The 8,373-nt window shown below is 47.1% G+C and overlaps 1 long non-coding RNA gene across 1 annotated transcript in view; it reads left to right on the top strand.

The window, feature by feature from the left end:
• The first annotated feature begins 1,814 nt into the window (after nt 1–1,814).
• The window catches only part of LOC308609226, a 32,230-nt gene continuing 25,671 nt past the window's right edge, over nt 1,815–8,373 (top strand). The window contains exons 1-2 of the long non-coding RNA XR_014014290.1: nt 1,815–1,881; nt 2,450–2,533. This is a non-coding gene — a long non-coding RNA (uncharacterized lncRNA). The remainder of the gene's footprint in view (nt 1,882–2,449; nt 2,534–8,373) is intronic.

The raw sequence follows: 8,373 nt of genomic DNA, 5'->3' as shown, positions 1-8,373 counted from the left end.
TCCCTCTCCATTATAGACTCATCACTACTCACCTGAAGTCTTTCTTTCCCACAAGGGCTTAGTGGGACTGAAGCTCAGAATTCCAACATGGCTTCTGTGGTGGGAAGAATTTCAAAGACTTCCCTGTAGATGGGTCTGGATATTTAAATATTGTAAAAAGGCCTTCATTCCCTTCTGAACTACTGCTTGGGGACATTGCTCACCACCTCATTCCAGTTGTGTCCTAGGGTTGGAAGTGAGAACAGTCACCAACTTTCAAAGCCTTTTCAATGCCCTTAAGACAACAGAGCTGTGGCTTCCCTTTCCCATCATTTCTGCAGACTCGATTTACTAAGGAGATACCAGGGGGCATGACGCATCTGTAACAGGGAAGAGCCTCTTTAGTTAATCACTAAAGGGGTGTTGCCTATAAGCTTAAATTATGCATAATGGCCCACCTCTGGGAACCCTGCCCCCCAGGTAATGAGCATTAAGCTAAAATACCTTTGCTCAGATCACAGTAAACATCCTGACCAGGCCCACCTGGGAATGGCCGCAGGAAGAAAGAAATTAACACATACCCTCTGGAGTCTGGCCAGAACCAGGATTTTACCACCTCCCCTTTCAGTATAAAAGAAGCCTGAATTCCAACTTGCGGAAGGTGGTTCTTTGCGACTCCAGTCCATCATCTTCTCAGTCTAATGGCTTTCTGGAATAAACTCACTATTCTTTGCCCGAGCAACTCATCTCTCCATTCACTGGCCTGTCATGCCGTGACGTGAGCTTCGGTAACAGGTCCTCCTGAAGCAAGGTGTCCTAGCTGAGTCCCCAGCCAAGAGTCAGTGTCAGCAGAACCACCAGGCTACAGGTACCTGCCATCCTGGTCTTACCTGAGTTGATTTGAGGTGTTTTCACTTGGGGGCAAAGAGAGGAGGAAAGACCCCTGGAGAGAGGGGTGAGGGAAGACAAATTCTTGGTCTGGTGTCTGCCCTGTGTCTGATCTGATGAGAGCTCTGAGACCCCAGAAAGGGAAGGGTCAGGGCCTAATGGCTGAAGGGGCTCCATTCATCAGAGGTTGGGCCCAAGAAGGGGTTATGTGATTACTATGCAGAGGAGATAAAATATGAAAAAAAAATTACTCAAGATAAAGTAAAAAAAAAAAAGGGGTTATGCTCTCCAGCCCTACTCTGCCAGAGACCATCACATAGCATTGGCACCATAGGGCCTTAGAGTGGGCACTAATGGAGAATGGCAGTTCATAGAAGCGAAATAGGTGGCTACCTGGCAACTATCAGAACTAGGTACTTAATAAGGACAGCTTAGAAGAACGTGGGCAAGTATTTTCTTGAATACCTGTAAGACACTTGCGCTGTGAAGTCCCAGGGACATCAGAGGGATTTCTTAGGGGTAGTTGTATGGTCAGGCCACTCAAGATAGCTGTTACCTCTCTCTCTCTCTCTCTCTCTGTTTTTTTTGGCTGTGCCGCGCGGCATGTGGGATCTTAGTTCCCTCACCAGGGATAGAACCCGTGCCCCCTGCATTGGAAGTGCGGAGTCCTAACCCCTGGACGGCCAGGGAAGTCCCAAGATGGCTGTTCTCTTGCTCTCTGTACACCCCTGCCCGACCAAGACCTGCTTCACCTACACCCTACTCACAGGACTGACCCTCCTACGTACGTGCCCCAGGCCCCAGCTAATAACTTATCCAAGGGGCAGTGAGGGGCGTGCCCCTCTACTGGTTTCCCTGGTAACTAATGAGCCCACCTGAGGTCAATTCCTGAATAATTGGTAATTCCTCCCCCCCTCCCCCCGCCCCCAGCCCAGGAGCGAAGGCTGCCGCCTTGTTCTGCCCGCGGGCCGCCGTACACGGTGGGGTGTCGCTCCAGGACCTTGCTTCAGACAGGTAAGCTCCCCCATCCGTTAAAGCATGATGTCTCTGTTGCTGACCCCGCCGGGCCCTTTCTTCGGTCTTAAAGCTGGTCAAGCGCCGGCCTCGTAGGCCTGCGAGGTGCAGCCTAACCGCGGGCAGAGCGGCCAGGAGACCGAGGAAACTCCCGTGAGCGCCGCGATGTCGGGACGGGGAACGGAAAGCCGCGGGGGCCGCCCACTACCACGTGGCACCCGAAAGTTGTGTGGGTGATCTCGGGGCGGCCGTCCACTAGTTTGGGGGGTCCTGTGGTGGCCGTCCTTGCTGAGTGGGGCTGCCGAGAGATCTGGACAACAGTGGCCTCCTATGGCTCTGCTGTCGAATCCAAGTGAGCCTTTTGTAATTGGTTAAGCTAGCTTTCTAGAAGGGGTTGGTATTTCTCTTGTGCCTTTGGGATGTAAATGATCCACCTGGGTTCTCGGGCACTTTAATCTTCTGTGATCTCTAAGAGTAAAGGAGAAGAAAGAGCTTGTAGGTAAACTCTCTGGAAATAATCGTGTTAATAACTGGTAATTCCCTGGCGCCACCGCGCGCCTCCCCCCAGCCCCTGGAGGAAGCCTGCCGCCACGTCCTGCCCGCCGGCCGCCGCACACAGTGGGGTGTTGCTCCAGGACCTTGCTTCAGACAGGTAAGCTCCGCCGTCCACTAAACCATGATGTCTCTGTTGCCGACTCTGGGCCCTTTCTTTGGTCTTGAGGCTGGGCAAGTACAGCTCTTGTAGGCCTGTGGGGTGCAGCCCAACAGTAGTGTGGGGCTAAGAGTCCTTAACAGGGCATAAATGTTGATGTGACATCATTTGTTGACGTAAACCACTGAGATTTTGGAGTCAATTTTTGTTGCAGCATAACCTAGCCTATCCTGATTGATACAGGGATTCAGTAGCCCATTAGCACATTAAAGGACATAAGAAGTTTTTTAGTAGAGACATCTGCTTGATGTTATTTAATCCTATGGGACCATGGCACATGTGGGGAGTGAGGGCTTGCATCCTGGCCCACCTTGAGTCTACCTCCTGCCACCTCCTCACCTGCCCCATGAGTTCTTGACCGCCCCCTCGCCTCCATCCACTGGAGCCCCAGCCTTGCCTGGCCTCCGCTGTCTGCCCTGTGAGCACTGCCACCCTCTACCCTGGCAGCGTCCAGGTAGCACTGGGGGAAGACGTGGAGTGGTGTGGGTAGGATAGGATAGGGGTTGGGGGGGACGAGGCTCATGTCCTACCTGACACAAGTGCCAGGAATGTTGCAGTGGGGGTCTGGGTTGGACATGTGCCCCATACGGAGTCTCGAGTGGGGCATGCCAGGCTATCCTCACCCTGGGCTGGCAGCACCACGGTGGGTTCAGGAGACAACTTGGCAAGTGTGAGCCTCTAGCCCATCTCTGATCCAGGTATGGAAGTTGCAATCCTTTGAGGGTTGGCCATCTGCCATGGGTTGGGACGGTGGGCTGTGGGAAGGGGGATTGACTTCCTGGCTGGGGCGGGGACCCTGCACAGGGGCCCAGTGGCTGGTGGGAGGGGGAACCTGGCAGCTAGCAGACCACGTGCACCTCATCACAGAATGGGATCCTCAGGTGCCTGTGAGGATTCAGTGTGACGTTAAATAGGAACTGAGAGGGCTTCCCTGGTGGCGCAGTGGTTAGAGTCCGCCTGCCGATGCAGCGGACACGGGTTCGTGCCCCGGTCCGGGAAGACCCCACATGCCGCGGAGCGGCTGGGCCCGTGAGCCATGGCTGCTGAGCCTGCGCGTCCGGAGCCTGTGCTCCGCAGCGGGAGAGGCCACAACAGTGAGAGGCCCACGTACCGCACAAAAAAAAAAATAAAATAAAGGAACTGAGAGAGAGGAAGGGGAAGTGGGGTGGGAGGGGAGGGGAGGGGAGGGGAGGGAGAGGGAGAGAAAAGAAAGAGAGAGAGCAGAGGCAAGGAAATATTTTATATTTTAGGACCTTAACGGCACTCTTTTCCTGCTTTTTGAACAAGTGGCCCCACATTTTTATTTTGCACTAGGCCTGACAAATTATGTAGCCACCCTAGCCTACAGAATATATTTTCCATAGTTACAGTGAAAGGAAAGGGAGCCATGTCCACCATCTTGCCACAGACTGGCCTGGAGACGGGGGCAGCGCCCACTAGTCTACATATCCATAAGCGTATAAGCAGCCCCTCTCAGCCCACACTTACATATTTTGCTTCTGTTTCCTATTGGCTGTGGGACCGCATGTTGCTGCCTGCTGTAGGACCTGGGAGCAAGGATTTGGAGTTGTTCTTGCTGCTGGTCCTGATCCTAAAACTTGAAGTTCTAAATCTCATCGTTTTGCATTTAGAACATTTTGGAGCTTGTACCAGCTCTCTCTTGCCTTCCTGCCTTCAGCGTGCATGTGCCTCGCCTGTCTTCCAAGCCAGCTGGAGCACATGGGCTAACATTCAGGCACAGGCAAAACTTTCTCGCTTTAAATGGTCTTGCCCCACAGGCGGGTGACAGCAGAACGGAGGTGTTCATGAGACTCCCCCAAAGGTTGGAGTAGCGTTTGGTGGAGGAGGGAAAGAAGGAGAAAGGGCACCACATTTGTAAAGTGATGCGCAGTTGTTTTACCGTTTTGCCCCTTTAAGTGTTAAAATGGAAGTGTAGTTACTCATCTAAGAATTAACCAAAACGCACACTTCCGTGGACAAGGCTGGGTGGAACCTGAAGGTGTCAGGCGGTTGGAGAAAAAGAATACCACCTTTCTGCTTTGAGAGAGGTAGAGGCATTTCCCATTCCAGATTAAAAAACAAAACAAAATAAAAAACTCCAAATGAGCTTCAGTTTCAGGATTCATGGGTAGCTCAGGAAAGAACTGTTGGGTCAGCTGTGCTGAACGTTTTTTTCGGTTACGCCCATCAGTGGTTGAGCTCATCAATTTTGGAAGGCATCCTAGTATGTCTCATTAGGCTGTTTGAAACTATTGATGTCAGAATATAGCACTCTTATCCCTTCTCTTTTCATTGCTAATTAATGAATTAAAAGTCCACTATAAGAGTGTTAGAATCTGTAGCCTAGGAAGAAGGTGGTCCTGGACTGTTGCCTAGTTGCATCTGATCACATCCAGTGCCGCCAATGCCTGGCCATAAGTGTGTATTCTGAGGGAGACAACAAAAACCCACCGGTGAGACATCTGGAATGCTTGCTAAGTTTAGAGGCATCCATTAACAGACTCTTGCTCTTAGCAAAATAGAAGTTTGTTATTTTGAAATTTTGTTTTGAATTATTAATTTATGTAGAAATAAGAAATGCTTGGCTTTTTAGCCAGGTCAGCTTGGGTCCGCAAAATCATTCTGCCTATTTTAAGGTGAGGAAAGGCCATCTGTTTGGCCGGAAGAGAACTGACCAGCTCTTGAGTACCTTGTAAAGTAGCAAATGATGAACCATTTTAAGTGGGTTGGTTTAGTTAAGTCTACAGCCCATTCAGTATTTTAACTGTCTATTTATAGATAAGCCATAAGGTGAAATGAGAATAAACCCTAGTTCTGGTGACATCTGGCTGTTCATACCTCTTGCTTAGGACCTTTAATTCTAACCATAATAGCTTCTACTTAGTGCTTACTCTAACCCAAGAATCACATTCAGTGCTTTCAATATGCTGGGCTTTTTGTTGTTCTGTTTTTTTTTTTTGTTTTTTGGCCACGTTGTGCTGCTTGCAGGACCTTAGTTTTCCAACCAGGGATTAAACCCGGGCCCTCAGCAGTGAAAGCTCTGAGTCCTAACTACTGGACCGCCAGGGAATTCCCTCAAGATGCTGTTTTATTTTCACAAAAATCTTAGGAGCTAAATATTATTATCCACATTTTAAAGATCAGGAAACTACCCTTTAATAGGGTTAAGAACCTGCCCAGGGTCCTACAGCCATTAAGGAACAGAGGCATGTTTGCAGACTCCTAAATCCAAGCTCTGGGGTTTGAAGAAAAAGGGAAAAGTCCATATAAAAAGTGTTGAATTCTAAACTCTCAAATGGTAAAACTTAGATGATCGTCATAGGACCAGTCCTTCTGACATATTTGGAAACCTGGCAGAATCCACCTTGTTCAAGAGGAAGGACACACACACACACACACACACACACTCACACAAAGATACACTTTTATACATATGCACACACACACAATAGCCCTTGGCCATTCACACCAGGGCAATCAGCAGACACCCGTATCCTGGGATCCTCCATGCTCAGAGCCAAGGTAAAAGGCAGACCAAGTGGATAAATGCTCTGAACACCAATCTATAAGGGTAATAACATTCCCAATGGAAATTAGAAATATGGTACCATTTAACTCAGACCTCCACGTGTGACTACTTCTATAACCATCAAATTATAAATCAGTCTCGCTCGTAGAAATGAAAAAAAAATTATCTTGGTGCCAGTTCTGCTCCCCCATTAAGAAAATGTTGCATTAATACTGAAAGGATATCATCAGAAGTACACGTAATTCTTAGTCTGCCTTGAGCTCCAACATATCTTGGTCCAGACCTGTTTGTGCTATGGGTGGTCTACTTTACTTCTGGCATCAAAGTACCAGAGTCTCGAGCACTATGCCTAGCCTTCCATTCCAACTACACTGTTGTCTTCATCCCTCATATGTGGTCTAATGCATGAAGTCCAGTGCTTGTTTCTGCACTTGGACTTTCCTTCTGATCCAGTACGGAATTTGGAGAACAGATCTTGGTTGCCTCGCTGGCCTTCAAGCCTCTCCCAAGTTTGACTTTACATACTAGATTTCCATTTTGGCTTGGGGTAAACTACTTTTCTCTTCTTGTTATTTGGGCAGCAGTCATGCTGCTGAGTCCATCAGCCTGGGCCTGGCCTGGCCTAGCCTTTGGCCACGTGGGGCCAGTAGCCTGCTCTTGCTTCCCAAGCATCCCAGGAATGCTCCTGGGGTGCCCCTGCTTATAGAATGTTCAGTATCTGTCCTCTCCTCTGAATGTACACTCTTTATTCACCACTCTTTCCCCAGCACCTTGCATGGGGCCTGCTGTGTAGAAGGTGATAAATAAGTATTTGTTAAATAAATAAATGAATGGATGTTTATTCACTTACTTTGCAGGTACATGGCACTTACTATGTGCCTGGGAATGTTGTACAGATTTTATACACATGAAACTCATTTAATTTTTTTTTTAACTTGCTGTTTACCCCACTAGACTTATTTGTTTCTTGAGGGCAGAATTTGTGCTGATCTCTAGTACAGTGTCTGAAAATAAATATATATTAATTACATGAAGACTTTTATAGTTTTAATTGTTAAAATTACATTTCTGAATCTCTTTCTACTGGAAGCAACATGAGGACTCACATATCTTAATTTGTAAATTCTCATATTTAAATAGGATGTCATGGCCAAATTATCTTAATTTGATTTTCCTGCGGGAAAATTTCTGCTGCTGTTAAGTTTCATGTTCTGTTCTTCTCTTTTATTGAACTCTATTTGTCAATATCCTTTGCTTTGAGTCAGATTTACTTTGAAAAATGTAAAATAAAGGATATTTTTTGGGGGAATTCCCTGCAGGTCCCGTGGTTAGGACTCTGCACTCTCACTGCCAAGGGCCTGGGTTTGATCCCTGGTCAGGGAACTAAAATCCCATAAGCCCTGCAGTGTGGCCAAAAAAATAAAAAATAAAATAATTTTTTTTTTTGGAAGGAACTTCAGCAGCTGATTGTAAATGATGTGGACCATGGAACTTCAAAAGATGCTATGTTTTCTCCCATTTTTTTCCCCATGATTGTTATAAATAACTTCTAGATCCCATCAATCTGGACGATTCTTTTTCTTAGAGAAATTCTCTGCTGGCAGGACACACTCTGCTTCATCACAGGTCAGGTGTGTTCAAAATGTGTCCAAAAAATGTAATAATTTAGGTGGGTCGCTCAATGAAACACCACTTTGCTTCCCCTGCAGCATGTTTTGCTAGGATATTCAAACACTATTTTATTCAATTGAAGTTAGGTGTTCCCTTCCTACCCTCAAAGTGATTTCTGAGAGAATATGAGGGTGTTGAATTAGTTCTTGGTCACTGCTTTGAGACATTGGAAGGAAGGTAAAAGCTTGAAATCAAGGACTATGATTTTGGAAGATCAGCTGGAACCTGCCTCTTCTCTTCCTCTTGAGGAAGAAAGTTTTGAAAGGGTAGTAATATCTTATGGGGCCAGGAGCCTTTTAGTTTTTGCTGGAAACAAAACTTCTGAGCTTTTTTTTTTATTATTTAAAGGTAGGATTATAAGAAAAATAAACATGACGAATTACCCTCAAATTTAGGGTTATTTTATACATATTAAAATTTCATTTTGCTCACCATTGTGTGAGTCAGTCATTTAAGGAAGGTTCAGCCATACAGTTCTCTCTGGGATCTCTCACACAGTTGCAGTCAAGTGTCCACTGTGCCTACAGTCATCAGAATCTTGACCAGGCTGGACATCCATGGCGGCTGGGCCACAAGTCCT

Source organism: Mesoplodon bidens (genome assembly GCF_964165515.1).
Source record: "Mesoplodon bidens genome assembly, chromosome: X".
In the NCBI taxonomy this organism is placed as follows: Eukaryota; Metazoa; Chordata; class Mammalia; order Artiodactyla; family Ziphiidae; genus Mesoplodon; species Mesoplodon bidens.
The sequence above is the reverse complement of the archived record's forward strand: the minus strand, read 5'-3'. Positions and strand labels throughout refer to the sequence as shown.